We start from the raw sequence: 21,093 nt of genomic DNA on the forward strand, positions 1-21,093 counted from the left end.
ACTAAAATATTGTTTAAATAGAGTTTTTATCCTAGAAGACGAAAGGTCACAAGGTGTGACCTTTCGTCTTCCAGGGTGATAACTCGATTTGAACATTAGTTCAGTCAGGTTACTTGAATATATAACCAATGAACAAGTAACGTGACTAAAATATAGTTTAAATAGAGTTTTTTTATCCTAGAAGACGAAAGGTCACAAGGTGTGACCTTTCGTCTTCCAGGATGATAACTCAATATGAACATTATTTTAATCAGGTTACTTAAATATATAACCAATGAACAAGTAACTTGATTAGAATAATGTTTAAATAGAGTTTTGATCCTGAAAGACGAAAGGTCACAAGGTGTGACCTTTCGTCTTCCAGGATGATAACTCGATTTGAACATTATTATAGTCAGGTTAGTTGAATATATAACCAATGAACAAGTAACTTGACTAAAATATTGTTTAAATAGAGTTTTGATCCTGGAAGACGAAAGGTCACAAGGTGTGACCTTTCGTCTTCCAGGATGATAACTCGATTTGAACATTATTTTAGTCAGGTTACTTGAATATATAACCAATGAACAAGTAACGTGACTAAAATATGGTTTAAATAGAGTTTTTATCCTGGAAGACGAAAGATCACAAGGTGTGACCTTTCGTCTTCCAGGATGATAACTCGATTTGAACAATATTTTAGTCAGGTTACTTGAATATATAACCAATGAACAAGTAACTTGACAAAAATATTGTTTAAATAGAGTTTTTATCCTGGAAGACGAAAGGTCACAAGGTGTGACCTTTCGTCTTCCAGGATGATAACTCAATTAAACATTATTTTAGTCAGGTTACTTGAATATATAACCAATGAAAAAGTAACTTGACTAAAATGTTGTTTAAATAGAGTTTTGATCCTGGAAGACGAAAGGTCACACACGAAAGGTCACAAGGTGTGACCTTTCGTCTTCCAGGATGATAACTTGGTTTGAACATTATTTTAGTCAGGTTACTTGAATATATAACCAATGAACAAGTAAGTTGACTAAAATATTGTTTAAATAGAGTTTTTATCCTAGAAGACGAAAGGTCACAAGGTGTGACCTTTCGTCTTCCAGGGTGATAACTCGATTTGAACATTATTTTAGTCAGGTTACTTGAATATATAACCAATGAACAAGTAACGTGACTAAAATATGGTATAAATAGAGTTTTTATCCTGGAAGACGAAAGTTCACAAGGTGTGACCTTTCGTCTTCCAGGATGATAACTCGATTTGCACAATATTTTAGTCAGGGTACTTGAATATATAACCAATGAACAAGTAACTTGACTAAAATATTGTTTAAATAGAGTTTTTATCCTGGAAGACGAAAGGTCACAAGGTGTGACCTTTCGTCTTCCAGGATGATAACTCAATTTAAACATTATTTTAGTCAGGTTACTTGAATATATAACCAATGAACAAGTAACTTGACTAAAATGTTGTTTAAATAGAGTTTTGATCCTGGAAGACGAAAGGTCACAAGGTGTGACCTTTCGTCTTCCTGGATGATAACTCGATTTCAACATTATTTTAGTCAGGTTACTTGAATATATAACCAATGAACAAGTAAGTTGACTAAAATATTGTTTAAATAGAGTTTTTATCCTAGAAGACGAAAGGTCACAAGGTGTGACCTTTCGTCTTCCAGGGTGATAACTCGATTTGAACATTAGTTCAGTCTGGTTACTTGAATATATAACCAATGAACAAGTAACGTGACTAAAATATAGTTTAAATAGAGTTTTTTATCCTAGAAGACGAAAGGTCACAAGGTGTGACCTTTCGTCTTCCAGGATGATAACTCAATATGAACATTATTTTAATCAGGTTACTTAAATATATAACCAATGAACAAGTAACTTGATTAGAATAATGTTTAAATAGAGTTTTGATCCTGAAAGACGAAAGGTCACAAGGTGTGACCTTTCATCTTCCAGGATGATAACTCGATTTGAACATTATTATAGTCAGGTTAGTTGAATATATAACCAATGAACAAGTAACTTGACTAAAATATTGTTTAAATAGAGTTTTGATCCTGGAAGACGAAAGGTCACAAGGTGTGACCTTTCGTCTTCCAGGATGATAACTCGATTTGAACATTATTTTAGTCAGGTTACTTGAATATATAACCAATGAACAAGTAACGTGACTAAAATATGGTTTAAATAGAGTTTTTATCCTGGAAGACGAAAGATCACAAGGTGTGACCTTTCGTCTTCCAGGATGATAACTCGATTTGAACAATATTTTAGTCAGGTTACTTGAATATATAACCAATGAACAAGTAACTTGACAAAAATATTGTTTAAATAGAGTTTTTATCTTGGAAGACGAAAGGTCACAAGGTGTGACCTTTCGTCTTCCAGGATGATAACTCAATTAAACATTATTTTAGTCAGGTTACTTGAATATATAACCAATGAACAAGTAACTTGACTAAAATGTTGTTTAAATAGAGTTTTGATCCTGGAAGACGAAAGGTCACACACGAAAGGTCACAAGGTGTGACCTTTCGTCTTCCAGGATGATAACTTGGTTTGAACATTATTTTAGTCAGGTTACTTGAATATATAACCAATGAACAAGTAAGTTGACTAAAATATTGTTTAAATAGAGTTTTTATCCTAGAAGACGAAAGGTCACAAGGTGTGACCTTTCGTCTTCCAGGGTGAAAACTCGATTTGAACATTATTTTAGTCAGGTTACTTGAATATATAACCAATGAACAAGTAACGTGACTAAAATATGGTTTAAATAGAGGTTTTTATCCTGGAAGACGACAGGTCACAAGGTGTGACCTTTCGTCTTCCAGGATGATAACTCGATTTGAACAATATTTTAGTCAGGTTACTTGAATATATAACCAATGAGCAAGTACGTGACTAAAATATGGTTTAAATAGAGTTTTTATCCTGGAAGACGAAAGGTCACAAGGTGTGACCTTTCGTCTTCCAGGATGATAACTCAATTTAAACATTATTTTAGTCAGGTTACTTGAATATATAACCAATGAACAAGTAACTTGACTAAAATGTTGTTTAAATAGAGTTTTGATCCTGGAAGACGAAAGGTCACAAGGTGTGACCTTTCGTCTTCCTGGATGATAACTCGATTTCAACATTATTTTAGTCAGGTTACTTGAATATATAACAGATGAACAAGTAAGTTGACTAAAATATTGTTTAAATAGAGTTTTTATCCTAGAAGACGAAAGGTCACAAGGTGTGACCTTTCGTCTTCCAGGGTGATAACTCGATTTGAACATTAGTTCAGTCAGGTTACTTGAATATATAACCAATGAACAAGTAACGTGACTAAAATATAGTTTAAATAGAGTTTTTTTATCCTAGAAGACGAAAGGTCACAAGGTGTGACCTTTCGTCTTCCAGGATGATAACTCAATATGAACATTATTTTAATCAGGTTACTTGAATAGATAACCAATGAACAAGTAACTTGATTAGAATAATGTTTAAATAGAGTTTTGATCCTGGAAGACGAAAGGTCACAAGGTGTGACCTTTCGTCTTCCAGGATGATAACTCGATTTGAACATTATTTTAGTCAGGTTACTTGAATATATAACCAATGAACAAGTAAGTTGACTAAAATATTGTTTAAATAGAGTTTTGATCCTGGAAGACGAAAGGTCACAAGGTGTGACCTTTCGTCTTCCAGGATGATAACTCGATTTGAACATTATTTTAGTCAGGTTACTTGAATATATAAGCAATGAACAAGTAACTTGACTAAAATATTGTTTAAATAGAGTTTTTATCCTGGAAGACGAAAGGTCACAAGGTGTGACCTTTCGTCTTCCAGGATGATAACTCAATTAAACATTATTTTAGTCAGGTTACTTGAATATATAACCAATGAACAAGTAACTTGACTAAACTGTTGTTTAAATAGAGTTTTGATCCTGGAAGACGAAAGGTCACAAGGTGTGACCTTTCGTCTTCCTGGATGATAACTCGATTTCAACATTATTTTAGTCAGGTTACTTGAATATATAACCAATGAACAAGTAAGTTGACTAAAATATTGTTTAAATAGAGTTTTTATCCTAGAAGACGAAAGGTCACAAGGTGTGACCTTTCGTCTTCCAGGGTGATAACTCAATTTGAACATTAGTTCAGTCAGGTTACTTGAATATATAACCAATGAACAAGTAACGTGACTAAAATATAGTTTAAATAGAGTTTTTTTATCCTAGAAGACGAAAGGTCACAAGGTGTGACCTTTCGTCTTCCAGGATGATAACTCAATATGAACATTATTTTAATCAGGTTACTTGAATATATAACCAATGAACAAGTAACTTGATTAGAATAATGTTTAAATAGAGTTTTGATCCTGGAAGACGAAAGGTCACAAGGTGTGACCTTTCGTCTTCCAGGATGATAACTCGGTTTGAACATTATTTTAGTCAGGTTACTTGAATATATAACCAATGAACAAGTAAGTTGACTAAAATATTGTTTAAATAGAGTTTTTATCCTAGAAGACGAAAGGTCACAAGGTATGACCTTTCGTCTTCCAGGGTGATAACTCGATTTGAACATTAGTTCAGTCAGGTTACTTGAATATATAACCCATGAACAAGTAACGTGACTAAAATTTAGTTTAAATAGAGTTTTTTATCCTAGCAGACGAAAGGTCACAAGGTGTGACCTTTCGTCTTCCAGGATGATAACTCAATATGAACATTATTTTATTCAGGTTACTTGAATATATAACCAATGAACAAGTAACTTGATTAGAATAATGTTTAAATAGAGTTTTGATCCTGGAAGACGAAAGGTCACAAGGTGTGACCTTTCATCTTCCAGGATGATAACTCAATATGAACATTATTTTAATCAGGTTACTTGAATATATAACCAATGAACAAGTAACTTGATTAGAATAATGTTTAAATAGAGTTTTGATCCTGGAAGACGAAATATTGTTTAAAATAATGTTTTGATCCTGGAAGACGAAAGGTCACAAGGTGTGACCTTTCGTCTTCCAGGATGATAACTCGATTTGAACATTATTTTAGTCAGGTTACTTGAATATATAACCAATGAACAAGTAAGTTGACTAAAATATTGTTTAAATAGAGTTTTTATCCTAGAAGACGAAAGGTCACAAGGTATGACCTTTCGTCTTCCAAGGTGATAACTCGATTTGAACATTAGTCCAGTCAGGTTACTTGAATATATAACCAATGAACAAGTAACGTGACTAAAATATAGTTTTAATAGAGTTTTTTATCCTAGAAGACGAAAGGTCACAAGGTGTGACCTTTCGTCTTCCAGGATGATAACTCAATATGAACATTATTTTAATCAAGTTACTTGAATATATAACCAATGAACAAGTAACTTGATTAGAATAATGTTTAAATAGAGTTTTGATCCTGGAAGACGAAAGGTCACAAGGTGTGACCTTTCGTCTTCCAGGATGATAACTCGATTTGAACATTATTTTAGTCAGGTTACTTGAATATATAACCCATGAACAAGTAACGTGACTAAAATATGGTTTAAATAGAGTTTTTATCCTGAAAGACGAAAGGTCACAAGGTGTGACCTTTCGTCTTCCAGGATGATAACTCGATTTGCACAATATTTTAGTCAGGTTACTTGAATATATAACCACTGAACAAGTAACTTGACTAAAATATTGTTTAAATAGAGTTTTTATCCTGGAAGACGAAAGGTCACAAGGTGTGACCTTTCGTCTTCCAGGATGATAACTCAATTTAAACATTATTTTAGTCAGGTTACTTGAATATATAACCAATGAACAAGTAACTTGACTAAAATGTTGTTTAAATAGAGTTTTGATCCTGGAAGACGAAAGGTCACAAGGTGTGACCTTTCGTCTTCCTGGATGATAACTCGATTTCAACATTATTTTAGTCAGTTTACTTGAATATATAACCAATGAACAAGTAAGTTGACTAAAATATTGTTTAAATAGAGTTTTTATCCTAGAAGACGAAAGGTCACAAGGTGTGACCTTTCGTCTTCCAGGGTGATAACTCGATTTGAACATTAGTTCAGTCAGGTTACTTGAATATATAACCAATGAACAAGTAACGTGACTAAAATATAGTTTAAATAGAGTTTTTTTATACTAGAAGACGAAAGGTCACAAGGTGTGACCTTTCGTCTTCCAGGATGATAACTCAATATGAACATTATTTTAATCAGGTTACTTGAATATATAACCAATGAACAAGTAACTTGATTAGAATAATGTTTAAATAGAGTTTTGATCCTGGAAGACGAAAGGTCACAAGGTGTGACCTTTCGTCTTCCAGGATGATAACTCGATTTGAACATTATTTTAGTCAGGTTACTTGAATATATAACCAATGAACAAGTAAGTTGACTAAAATATTGTTTAAATAGAGTTTTGATCCTGGAAGACGAAAGGTCACAAGGTGTCACCTTTCGTCTTCCAGGATGATAACTCGGTTTGAACATTATTTTAGTCAGGTTACTTGAATATATAACCAATGAACAAGTAAGTTGACTAAAATATTGTTTAAATAGAGTTTTTATCCTAGAAGACGAAAGGTCACAAGGTATGACCTTTCGTCTTCCAGGGTGATAACTCGATTTGAACATTAGTTCAGTCAGGTTACTTGAATATATAACCCATGAACAAGTAACGTGACTAAAATTTAGTTTAAATAGAGTTTTTTATCCTAGAAGACGAAAGGTCACAAGGTGTGACCTTTCGTCTTCCAGGATGATAACTCAATATGAACATTATTTTATTCAGGTTACTTGAATATATAACCAATGAACAAGTAACTTGATTAGAATAATGATTAAATAGAGTTTTGATCCTGGAAGACGAAAGGTCACAAGGTGTGACCTTTCATCTTCCAGGATGATAACTCAATATGAACATTATTTTAATCAGGTTACTTGAATATATAACCAATGAACAAGTAACTTGATTAGAATAATGTTTAAATAGAGTTTTGATACTGGAAGACGAAATATTGTTTAAAATAATGTTTTGATCCTGGAAGACGAAAGGTCACAAGGTGTGACCTTTCGTCTTCCAGGATGATAACTCGATTTGAACATTATTTTAGTCAGGTTACTTGAATATATAACCAATGAACAAGTAAGTTGACTAAAATATTGTTTAAATAGAGTTTTTATCCTAGAAGACGAAAGGTCACAAGGTATGACCTTTCGTCTTCCAGGGTGATAACTCGATTTGAACATTATTTCAGTCAGGTTACTTGAATATATAACCAATGAACAAGTAACGTGACTAAAATATAGTTTTAATAGAGTTTTTTATCCTAGAAGACGAAAGGTCACAAGGTGTGACCTTTCGTCTTCCAGGATGATAACTCAATATGAACATTATTTTAATCAGGTTACTTGAATATATAACCAATGAACAAGTAACTTGATTAGAATAACGTTTAAATAGAGTTTTGATCCTGGAAGACGAAAGGTCACAAGGTGTGACCTTTCGTCTTCCAGGATGATAACTCGATTTGAACATTATTTTAGTCAGGTTACTTGAATATATAACCCATGAACAAGTAACGTGACTAAAATATAGTTTAAATAGAGTTTTTTATCCTAGAAGACGAAAGGTCACAAGGTGTGACCTTTCGTCTTCCAGGATGATAACTCAATATGAACATTATTTTATTCAGGTTACTTGAATATATAACCAATGAACAAGTAACTTGATTAGAATAATGTTTAAATAGAGTTTTGATCCTGGAAGACGAAAGGTCACAAGGTGTGACCTTTCATCTTCCAGGATGATAACTCAATATGAACATTATTTTAATCAGGTTACTTGAATATATAACCAATGAACAAGTAACTTGATTAGAATAATGTTTAAATAGAGTTTTGATCCTGAAAGACGAAAGGTCACAAGGTGTGACCTTTCGTCTTCCAGGATGATAACTCGATTTGAACATTATTTTATTCAGGTTACTTGAATATATAACCCATGAACAAGTAACGTGACTAAAATATAGTTTAAATAGAGTTTTTTATCCTAGAAGACGAAAGGTCACAAGGTGTGACCTTTCGTCTTCCAGGATGATAACTCAATATGAACATTATTTTATTCAGGTTACTTGAATATATAACCAATGAACAAGTAACTTGATTAGAATAATGTTTAAATAGAGTTTTGATCCTGGAAGACGAAAGGTCACAAGGTGTGACCTTTCGTCTTCCAGGTTGATAACTCGATTTGAACATTATTTTAGTCAGGTTACTTGAATATATAACCCATGAACAAGTAACGTGACTAAAATATAGTTTAAATAGAGTTTTTTATCCTAGAAGACGAAAGGTCACAAGGTGTGACCTTTCGTCTTCCAGGATGATAACTCAATATGAACATTATTTTATTCAGGTTACTTGAATATATAACCAATGAACAAGTAACTTGATTAGAATAATGTTTAAATAGAGTTTTGATCCTGGAAGACGAAAGGTCACAAGGTGTGACCTTTCATCTTCCAGGATGATAACTCAATATGAACATTATTTTAATCAGGTTACTTGAATATATAACCAATGAACAAGTAACTTGATTAGAATAATGTTTAAATAGAGTTTTGATCCTGAAAGACGAAAGGTCACAAGGTGTGACCTTTCGTCTTCCAGGATGATAACTCGATTTGAACATTATTTTATTCAGGTTACTTGAATATATAACCCATGAACAAGTAACGTGACTAAAATATAGTTTAAATAGAGTTTTTTATCCTAGAAGACGAAAGGTCACAAGGTGTGACCTTTCGTCTTCCAGGATGATAACTCAATATGAACATTATTTTATTCAGGTTACTTGAATATATAACCAATGAACAAGTAACTTGATTAGAATAATGTTTAAATAGAGTTTTGATCCTGGAAGACGAAAGGTCACAAGGTGTGACCTTTCGTCTTCCAGGTTGATAACTCGATTTGAACATTATTTTAGTCAGGTTACTTGAATATATAACCAATGAACAAGTAAGTTGACTAAAATATTGTTTAAATAGAGTTTTTATCCTAGAAGACGAAAGGTCACAAGGTATGACCTTTCGTCTTCCAGGGTGATAACTCGATTTGAACATTAGTTCAGTCAGGTTACTTGAATATATAACCAATGAACAAGTAACGTGACTAAAATATGGTTTAAATAGAGTTTTTATCCTGGAAGACGACAGGTCACAAGGTGTGACCTTTCGTCTTCCAGGATGATAACTCGATTTGAACAATATTTTAGTCAGGTTACTTGAATATATAACCAATGAACAAGTAACGTGACTAAAATATGGTTTAAATAGAGTTTTTATCCTGGAAGACGAAAGGTCACAAGGTGTGACCTTTCGTCTTCCAGGATGATAACTCAATTTAAACATTATTTTAGTCAGGTTACTTGAATATATAACCAATGAACAAGTAACGTGACTAAAATGTTGTTTAAATAGAGTTTTGATCCTGGAAGACGAAAGGTCACAAGGTGTGACCTTTCGTCTTCCAGGATGATAACTCGATTTGAACATTATTTTAGTCAGGTTACTTGAATATATAACCAATGAACAAGTATGTTGACTAAAATATTGTTTAAATAGAGTTTTGATCCTGGAAGACGAAAGGTCACAAGGTGTGACCTTTCGTCTTCCAGGATGATAACTCGATTTGAACATTATTTTAGTCAGGTTACTTGAATATATAAGCAATGAACAAGTAACTTGACTAAAATATTGTTTAAATAGAGTTTTTATCCTGGAAGACGAAAGGTCACAAGGTGTGACCTTTCGTCTTCCAGGATGATAACTCAATTAAACATTATTTTAGTCAGGTTACTTGAATATATAACCAATGAACAAGTAACTTGACTAAAATGTTGTTTAAATAGAGTTTTGATCCTGGAAGACGAAAGGTCACAAGGTGTGACCTTTCGTCTTCCAGGATGATAACTCGATTTGAACATTATTTTAGTCAGGTTACTTGAATATATAACCAATGAACAAGTAAGTTGACTAAAATATTGTTTAAATAGAATTTTTATCCTAGAAGACGAAAGGTCACAAGGTATGACCTTTCGTCTTCCAGGGTGATAACTCGATTTGAACATTAGTTCAGTCAGGTTACTTGAATATATAACCCATGAACAAGTAACGTGACTAAAATATAGTTTAAATAGAGTTTTTTATCCTAGAAGACGAAAGGTCACAAGGTGTGACCTTTCGTCTTCCAGGATGATAACTCAATATGAACATTATTTTATTCAGGTTACTTGAATATATAACCAATGAACAAGTAACTTGATTAGAATAATGTTTAAATAGAGTTTTGATCCTGGAAGACGAAATATTGTTTAAAATAATGTTTTGATCCTGGAAGACGAAAGGTCACAAGGTGTGACCTTTCGTCTTCCAGGATGATAACTCGATTTGAACATTATTTTAGTCAGGTTACTTGAATATATAACCAATGAACAAGTAAGTTGACTAAAATATTGTTTAAATAGAGTTTTTATCCTAGAAGACGAAAGGTCACAAGGTATGACCTTTCGTCTTCCAGGGTGATAACTCGATTTGAACATTAGTTCAGTCAGGTTACTTGAATATATAACCCATGAACAAGTAACGTGACTAAAATTTAGTTTAAATAGAGTTTTTTATCCTAGAAGACGAAAGGTCACAAGGTGTGACCTTTCGTCTTCCAGGATGATAACTCAATATGAACATTATTTTATTCAGGTTACTTGAATATATAACCAATGAACAAGCAACTTGATTAGAATAATGATTAAATAGAGTTTTGATCCTGGAAGACGAAAGGTCACAAGGTGTGACCTTTCATCTTCCAGGATGATAACTCAATATGAACATTATTTTAATCAGGTTACTTGAATATATAACCAATGAACAAGTAACTTGATTAGAATAATGTTTAAATAGAGTTTTGATACTGGAAGACGAAATATTGTTTAAAATAATGTTTTGATCCTGGAAGACGAAAGGTCACAAGGTGTGACCTTTCGTCTTCCAGGATGATAACTCGATTTGAACATTATTTTAGTCAGGTTACTTGAATATATAACCAATGAACAAGTAAGTTGACTAAAATATTGTTTAAATAGAGTTTTTATCCTAGAAGACGAAAGGTCACAAGGTATGACCTTTCGTCTTCCAGGGTGATAACTCGATTTGAACATTATTTCAGTCAGGTTACTTGAATATATAACCAATGAACAAGTAACGTGACTAAAATATAGTTTTAATAGAGTTTTTTATCCTAGAAGACGAAAGGTCACAAGGTGTGACCTTTCGTCTTCCAGGATGATAACTCAATATGAACATTATTTTAATCAGGTTACTTGAATATATAACCAATGAACAAGTAACTTGATTAGAATAATGTTTAAATAGAGTTTTGATCCTGGAAGACGAAAGGTCACAAGGTGTGACCTTTCGTCTTCCAGGATGATAACTCGATTTGAACATTATTTTAGTCAGGTTACTTGAATATATAACCCATGAACAAGTAACGTGACTAAAATATAGTTTAAATAGAGTTTTTTATCCAAGAAGACGAAAGGTCACAAGGTGTGACCTTTCGTCTTCCAGGATGATAACTCAATATGAACATTATTTTATTCAGGTTACTTGAATATATAACCAATGAACAAGTAACTTGATTAGAATAATGTTTAAATAGAGTTTTGATCCTGGAAGACGAAAGGTCACAAGGTGTGACCTTTCATCTTCCAGGATGATAACTCAATATGAACATTATTTTAATCAGGTTACTTGAATATATAACCATTGAACAAGTAACTTGATTAGAATAATGTTTAAATAGAGTTTTGATCCTGAAAGACGAAAGGTCACAAGGTGTGACCTTTCGTCTTCCAGGATGATAACTCGATTTGAACATTATTTTATTCAGGTTACTTGAATATATAACCCATGAACAAGTAACGTGACTAAAATATAGTTTAAATAGAGTTTTTTATCCTAGAAGACGAAAGGTCACAAGGTGTGACCTTTCGTCTTCCAGGATGATAACTCAATATGAACATTATTTTATTCAGGTTACTTGAATATATAACCAATGAACAAGTAACTTGATTAGAATAATGTTTAAAGTCAGGTTACTTGAATATATAACCAATGAACAAGTAACGTGACTAAAATATGGTTTAAATAGAGTTTTTATCCTGGAAGACGAAAGGTCACAAGGTGTGACCTTTCGTCTTCCAGGATGATAACTCGATTTGAACATTATTTTAGTCAGGTTACTTGAATATATAACCAATGAACAAGTAACGTGACTAAAATATGGTTTAAATAGAGTTTTTATCCAGGAAGATGAAAGGTCACAAGGTGTGACCTTTCGTCTTCCAGGATGATAACTCGATTTGAACAATATTTTAGTCAGGTTACATGAATATATAACCAATGAACAATTAACTTGACTAAAATATAGTTTAAATAGAGTTTTTTATCCTAGAAGACGAAAGGTCACAAGGTGTGACCTTTCGTCTTCCAGGATGATAACTCAATATGAACATTATTTTATTCAGGTTACTTGAATATATAACCAATGAACAAGTAACTTGATTAGAATAATGTTTAAAGTCAGGTTACTTGAATATATAACCAATGAACAAGTAACGTGACTAAAATATGGTTTAAATAGAGTTTTTATCCTGGAAGACGAAAGGTCACAAGGTGTGACCTTTCGTCTTCCAGGATGATAACTCGATTTGAACATTATTTTAGTCAGGTTACTTGAATATATAACCAATGAACAAGTAACGTGACTAAAATATGGTTTAAATAGAGTTTTTATCCTGGAAGATGAAAGGTCACAAGGTGTGACCTTTCGTCTTCCAGGATGATAACTCGATTTGAACAATATTTTAGTCAGGTTACATGAATATATAACCAATGAACAATTAACTTGACTAAAATATTGTTTAAATAGAGTTTTTATCCTGGAAGACGAAAGGTCACAAGGTGTGACCTTTCGTCTTCCAGGATGATAACTCAATTTAAACATTATTTTAGTCAGGTTACTTGAATATATAACCAATGAACAAGTAACTTGACTGAAATGTTGTCTAAATAGAGTTTTGATCCTGGAAGACGAAAGGTCACAAGGTGTGACCTTTCGTCTTCCAGGATGATAACTCGATTTGAACATTATTTTAGTCAGGTTACTTGAATATATAACCAATGAACAAGTAAGTTGACTAAAATATTGTTTAAATAGAGTTTTGATCCTGGAAGACGAAAGGTCACAAGGTGTGACCTTTCGTCTTCCAGGATGATAACTCGATTTGAACATTATTTTAGTCAGGTTACTTGAATATATAAGCAATGAACAAGTAACTTGACTAAAATATTGTTTAAATAGAGTTTTTATCCTGGAAGACGAAAGGTCACAAGGTGTGACCTTTCGTCTTCCAGGATGATAACTCAATTAAACATTATTTTAGTCAGGTTACTTGAATATATAACCAATGAACAAGTAACTTGACTAAAATGTTGTTTAAATAGAGTTTTGATCCTGGAAGACGAAAGGTCACAAGGTGTGACCTTTCGTCTTCCAGGATGATAACTCGATTTGAACATTATTTTAGTCAGGTTACTTGAATATATAACCAATGAACAAGTAAGTTGACTAAAATATTGTTTAAATAGAGTTTTTATCCTAGAAGACGAAAGGTCACAAGGTATGACCTTTCGTCTTCCAGGGTGATAACTCGATTTGAACATTAGTTCAGTCAGGTTACTTGAATATATAACCCATGAACAAGTAACGTGACTAAAATATAGTTTAAATAGAGTTTTTTATCCTAGAAGACGAAAGGTCACAAGGTGTGACCTTTCGTCTTCCAGGATGATAACTCAATATGAACATTATTTTATTCAGGTTACTTGAATATATAACCAATGAACAAGTAACTTGATTAGAATAATGTTTAAATAGAGTTTTGATCCTGGAAGACGAAATATTGTTTAAAATAATGTTTTGATCCTGGAAGACGAAAGGTCACAAGGTGTGACCTTTCGTCTTCCAGGATGATAACTCGATTTGAACATTATTTTAGTCAGGTTACTTGAATATATAACCAATGAACAAGTAAGTTGACTAAAATATTGTTTAAATAGAGTTTTTATCCTAGAAGACGAAAGGTCACAAGGTATGACCTTTCGTCTTCCAGGGTGATAACTCGATTTGAACATTAGTTCAGTCAGGTTACTTGAATATATAACCAATGAACAAGTAACGCGACTAAAATATAGTTTTAATAGAGTTTTTTATCCTAGAAGACGAAAGGTCACAAGGTGTGACCTTTCGTCTTCCAGGATGATAACTCAATATGAACATTATTTTAATCAGGTTACTTGAATATATAACCAATGAACAAGTAACTTGATTAGAATAATGTTTAAATAGAGTTTTTATCCTGGAAGACGAAAGGTCACAAGGTGTGACCTTTCGTCTTCCAGGATGATAACTCAATTTAAACATTATTTTAGTCAGGTTACTTGAATATATAACCAATGAACAAGTAACTTGACTGAAATGTTGTCTAAATAGAGTTTTGATCCTGGAAGACGAAAGGTCACAAGGTGTGACCTTTCGTCTTCCGGGATGATAACTCGATTTGAACATTATTTTAGTCAGGTTACTTGAATATATAACCAATGAACAAGTAAGTTGACTAAAATATTGTTTAAATAGAGTTTTGATCCTGGAAGACGAAAGGTCACAAGGTGTGACCTTTCGTCTTCCAGGATGATAACTCGATTTGAACATTATTTTAGTCAGGTTACTTGAATATATAAGCAATGAACAAGTAACTTGACTAAAATATTGTTTAAATAGAGTTTTTATCCTGGAAGACGAAAGGTCACAAGGTGTGACCTTTCGTCTTCCAGGATGATAACTCAATTAAACATTATTTTAGTCAGGTTACTTGAATATATAACCAATGAACAAGTAACTTGACTAAAATGTTGTTTAAATAGAGTTTTGATCCTGGAAGACGAAAGGTCACAAGGTGTGACCTTTCGTCTTCCAGGATGATAACTCGATTTGAACATTATTTTAGTCAGGTTACTTGAATATATAACCAATGAACAAGTAAGTTGACTAAAATATTGTTTAAATAGAGTTTTTATCCTAGAAGACGAAAGGTCACAAGGTATGACCTTTCGTCTTCCAGGGTGATAACTCGATTTGAACATTAGTTCAGTCAGGTTACTTGAATATATAACCCATGAACAAGTAACGTGACTAAAATATAGTTTAAATAGAGTTTTTTATCCTAGAAGACGAAAGGTCACAAGGTGTGACCTTTCGTCTTCCAGGATGATAACTCAATATGAACATTATTTTATTCAGGTTACTTGAATATATAACCAATGAACAAGTAACTTGATTAGAATAATGTTTAAATAGAGTTTTGATCCTGGAAGACGAAATATTGTTTAAAATAATGTTTTGATCCTGGAAGACGAAAGGTCACAAGGTGTGACCTTTCGTCTTCCAGGATGATAACTCGATTTGAACATTATTTTAGTCAGGTTACTTGAATATATAACCAATGAACAAGTAAGTTGACTAAAATATTGTTTAAATAGAGTTTTTATCCTAGAAGACGAAAGGTCACAAGGTATGACCTTTCGTCTTCCAGGGTGATAACTCGATTTGAACATTAGTTCAGTCAGGTTACTTGAATATATAACCAATGAACAAGTAACGCGACTAAAATATAGTTTTAATAGAGTTTTTTATCCTAGAAGACGAAAGGTCACAAGGTGTGACCTTTCGTCTTCCAGGATGATAACTCAATATGAACATTATTTTAATCAGGTTACTTGAATATATAACCAATGAACAAGTAACTTGATTAGAATAATGTTTAAATAGAGTTTTGATCCTGGAAGACGAAAGGTCACAAGGTGTGACCTTTCGTCTTCCAGGATGATAACTCGATTTGAACATTATTTTAGTCAGGTTACTTGAATATATAACCAATGAACAAGTAAGTTGACTAAAATATTGTTTAAATAGAGTTTTTATCCTAGAAGACGAAAGGTCACAAGGTATGACCTTTCGTCTTCCAGGGTGATAACTCGATTTGAACATTAGTTCAGTCAGGTTACTTGAATATATAACCAATGAACAAGTAACGTGACTAAAATATGGTTTAAATAGAGTTTTTATCCTGGAAGACGACAAGTCACAAGGTGTGACCTTTCGTCTTCCAGGATGATAACTCGATTTGAACAATATTTTAGTCAGATTACTTGAATATATAACCAATGAACAAGTAACGTGACTAAAATATGGTTTAAATAGAGTTTTTATCCTGGAAGACGAAAGGTCACAAGGTGTGACCTTTCGTCTTCCAGGATGATAACTCGATTTGAACATTATTTTATTGTGACCTTTCGTCTTCCAGGATGATAACTCGATTTGAACATTATTTTAGTCAGGTTACTTGAATATATAACCAATGAACAAGTAACGTGACTAAAATATGGTTTAAATAGAGTTTTTATCCTGGAAGATGAAAGGTCACAAGGTGTGACCTTTCGTCTTCCAGGATGATAACTCGATTTGAACAATATTTTAGTCAGGTTACATGAATATATAACCAATGAACAATTAACTTGACTAAAATATTGTTTAAATAGAGTTTTTATCCTGGAAGACGAAAGGTCACAAGGTGTGACCTTTCGTCTTCCAGGATGATAACTCAATTTAAACATTATTTTAGTCAGGTTACTTGAATATATAACCAATGAACAAGTAACTTGACTAAAATGTTGTTTAAATAGAGTTTTGATCCTGGAAGACGAAAGGTCACAAGGTGTGACCTTTCGTCTTCCAGGGTGATAACTCGATTTGAACATTAGTTCAGTCAGGTTACTTGAATATATAACCAATGAACAAGTAACGTGACTAAAATATAGTTTAAATAGAGTTTTTTTATCCTAGAAGACGAAAGGTCACAAGGTGTGACCTTTCGTCTTCCAAGATGATAACTCAATATGAACATTATTTTAATCAGGTTACTTGAATATATAACCAATGAACAAGTAACTTGATTAGAATAATGTTTAAATAGAGTTTTGATCCTGGAAGACGAAAGGTCACAAGGTGTGACCTTTCGTCTTCCAGGATGATAACTCGATTTGAACATTATTTTAGTCAGGTTACTTGAATATATAACCAATGAACAAGTAAGTTGACTAAAATATTGTTTAAATAGAGTTTTGATCCTGGAAGACGAAAGGTCACAAGGTGTGACCTTTCGTCTTCCAGGATGATAACTCGATTTGAACATTATTTTAGTCAGGTTACTTGAATATATAAGCAATGAACAAGTAACTTGACTAAAATATTGTTTAAATAGAGTTTTTATCCTGGAAGACGAAAGGTCACAAGGTGTGACCTTTCGTCTTCCAGGATGATAACTCAATTAAACATTATTTTAGTCAGGTTACTTGAATATATAACCAATGAACAAGTAACTTGACTAAAATGTTGTTTAAATAGAGTTTTGATCCTGGAAGACGAAAGGTCACAAGGTGTGACCTTTCGTCTTCCAGGATGATAACTCGGTTTGAACATTATTTTAGTCAGGTTACTTGAATATATAACCAATGAACAAGTAAGTTGACTAAAATATTGTTTAAATAGAGTTTTTATCCTAGAAGACGAAAGGTCACAAGGTATGACCTTTCGTCTTCCAGGGTGATAACTCGATTTGAACATTAGTTCAGTCAGGTTACTTGAATATATAACCCATGAACAAGTAACGTGACTAAAATATAGTTTAAATAGAGTTTTTTATCCTAGAAGACGAAAGGTCACAAGGTGTGACCTTTCGTCTTCCAGGATGATAACTCAATATGAACATTATTTTATTCAGGTTACTTGAATATATAACCAATGAACAAGTAACTTGATTAGAATAATGTTTAAATAGAGTTTTGATCCTGGAAGACGAAATATTGTTTAAAATAATGTTTTGATCCTGGAAGACGAAAGGTCACAAGGTGTGACCTTTCGTCTTCCAGGATGATAACTCGATTTGAACATTATTTTAGTCAGGTTACTTGAATATATAACCAATGAACAAGTAAGTTGACTAAAATATTGTTTAAATAGAGTTTTTATCCTAGAAGACGAAAGGTCACAAGGTATGACCTTTCGTCTTCCAGGGTGATAACTCGATTTGAACATTAGTTCAGTCAGGTTACTTGAATATATAACCAATGAACAAGTAACGTGACTAAAATATAGTTTTAATAGAGTTTTTTATCCTAGAAGACGAAAGGTCACAAGGTGTGACCTTTCGTCTGCCAGGATGATAACTCAATATGAACATTATTTTAATCAGGTTACTTGAATATATAACCAATGAACAAGTAACTTGATTAGAATAATGTTTAAATAGAGTTTTGATCCTGGAAGACGAAAGGTCACAAGGTGTGACCTTTCGTCTTCCAGGATGATAACTCGATTTGAACATTATTTTAGTCAGGTTACTTGAATATATAACCAATGAACAAGTAACTTGACTAAAATATTGTTTAAATAGAGTTTTGATCCTGGAAGACGAAAGGTCACAAGGTGTGACCTTTCGTCTTCCAGGATGATAACTCGATTTGAACATTATTTTAGTCTGGTTACTTGAATATATAACCAATGAACAAGTAACGTGACTAAAATATTGTTTAAATAGAGTTTTTTATCCTGGAAGACGAAAGGTCACAAAGGTCACAAGGTGTGACCTTTCGTCTTCCAGGATGATAACTCGATTTGAACATTATTTTAGTCAGGTTACTTGAATATATAACCAATGAACAAGTAACGTGACTAAAATATGGTTTAAAAAGAGTTTTTATCCTGGAAGACGAAAGGTCACAAGGTGTGACCTTTCGCCTTCCAGGATGATAACTCGATTTGAACAATATTTTAGTCAGGTTACTTGAATATATAACCAATGAACAAGTAACTTGACTAAAATATTGTTTAAATAGAGTTTTTATCCTGGAAGACGAAAGGTCACAAGGTGTGACCTTTCGTCTTCCAGGATGATAACTCGATTTGAACATTATTTTAGTCAGGTTACTTGAATATATAACCAATGAACAAGTAAGTTGACTAAAATATTGTTTAAATAGAGTTTTTATCCTAGAAGACGAAAGGTCACAAGGTATGACCTTTCGTCTTCCAGGGTGATAACTCGATTTGAACATTAGTTCAGTCAGGTTACTTGAATATATAACCCATGAACAAGTAACGTGACTAAAATTTAGTTTAAATAGAGTTTTTTATCCTAGAAGACGAAAGGTCACAAGGTGTGACCTTTCGTCTTCCAGGATGATAACTCAATATGAACATTATTTTATTCAGGTTACTTGAATATATAACCAATGAACAAGTAACTTGATTAGAATAATGATTAAATAGAGTTTTGATCCTGGAAGACGAAAGGTCACAAGGTGTGACCTTTCATCTTCCAGGATGATAACTCAATATGAACATTATTTTAATCAGGTTACTTGAATATATAACCAATGAACAAGTAACTTGATTAGAATAATGTTAAAATAGAGTTTTGATCCTGGAAGACGAAATATTGTTTAAAATAATGTTTTGATCCTGGAAGACGAAAGGTCACAAGGTGTGACCTTTCGTCTTCCAGGATGATAACTCGATTTGAACAATATTTTAGTCAGGTTACATGAATATATAACCAATGAACAATTAACTTGACTAAAATATTGTTTAAATAGAGTTTTTATCCTGGAAGACGAAAGGTCACAAGGTGTGACCTTTCGTCTTCCAGGATGATAACTCAATTTAAACATTATTTTAGTCAGGTTACTTGAATATATAACCAATGAACAAGTAACTTGACTAAAATGTTGTTTAAATAGAGTTTTGATCCTGGAAGACGAAAGGTCACAAGGTGTGACCTTTCGTCTTCCAGGATGATAACTCGATTTGAACATTATTTTAGTCAGGTTACTTGAATATATAACCAATGAACAAGTAAGTTGACTAAAATATTGTTTAAATAGAGTTTTGATCCTGGAAGACGAAAGGTCACAAGGTGTGACCTTTCGTCTTCCAGGATGATAACTCGATTTGAACATTATTTTAGTCAGGTTACTTGAATATATAAGCAATGAACAAGTAACTTGACTAAAATATTGTTTAAATAGAGTTTTTATCCTGGAAGACGAAAGGTCACAAGGTGTGACCTTTCGTCTTCCAGGATGATAACTCAATTAAACATTATTTTAGTCAGGTTACTTGAATATATAACCAATGAACAAGTAACTTGACTAAAATGTTGTTTAAATAGAATTTTGATCCTGGAAGACGAAAGGTCACAAGGTGTGACCTTTCGTCTTCCAGGATGATAACTCGGTTTGAACATTATTTTAGTCAGGTTACTTGAATATATAACCAATGAACAAGTAAGTTGACTAAAATATTGTTTAAATAGAGTTTTTATCCTAGAAGACGAAAGGTCACAAGGTATGACCTTTCGTCTTCCAGGGTGATAACTCGATTTGAACATTAGTTCAGTCAGGTTACTTGAATATATAACCCATGAACAAGTAACGTGACTAAAATATAGTTTAAATAGAGTTTTTTATCCTAGAAGACGAAAGGTCACAAGGTGTGACCTTTCGTCTTCCAGGATGATAACTCAATATGAACACTATTTTATTCAGGTTACTTGAATATATAACCAATGAACAAGTAACTTGATTAGAATAATGTTTAAATAGAGTTTTGATCCTGGAAGACGAAATATTGTTTAAAATAATGTTTTGATCCTGGAAGACGAAAGGTCACAAGGTGTGACCTTTCGTCTTCCAGGATGATAACTCGATTTGAACATTATTTTAGTCAGGTTACTTGAATATATAACCAATGAACAAGTAAGTTGACTAAAATATTGTTTAAATAGAGTTTTTATCCTAGAAGACGAAAGGTCACAAGGTATGACCTTTCGTCTTCC

Source organism: Medicago sativa, chromosome 3, assembly GCF_051527215.1.
Source record: "Medicago sativa cultivar Bolivia chromosome 3, Bolivia_mono, whole genome shotgun sequence".
In the NCBI taxonomy this organism is placed as follows: domain Eukaryota; kingdom Viridiplantae; phylum Streptophyta; class Magnoliopsida; order Fabales; family Fabaceae; genus Medicago; species Medicago sativa.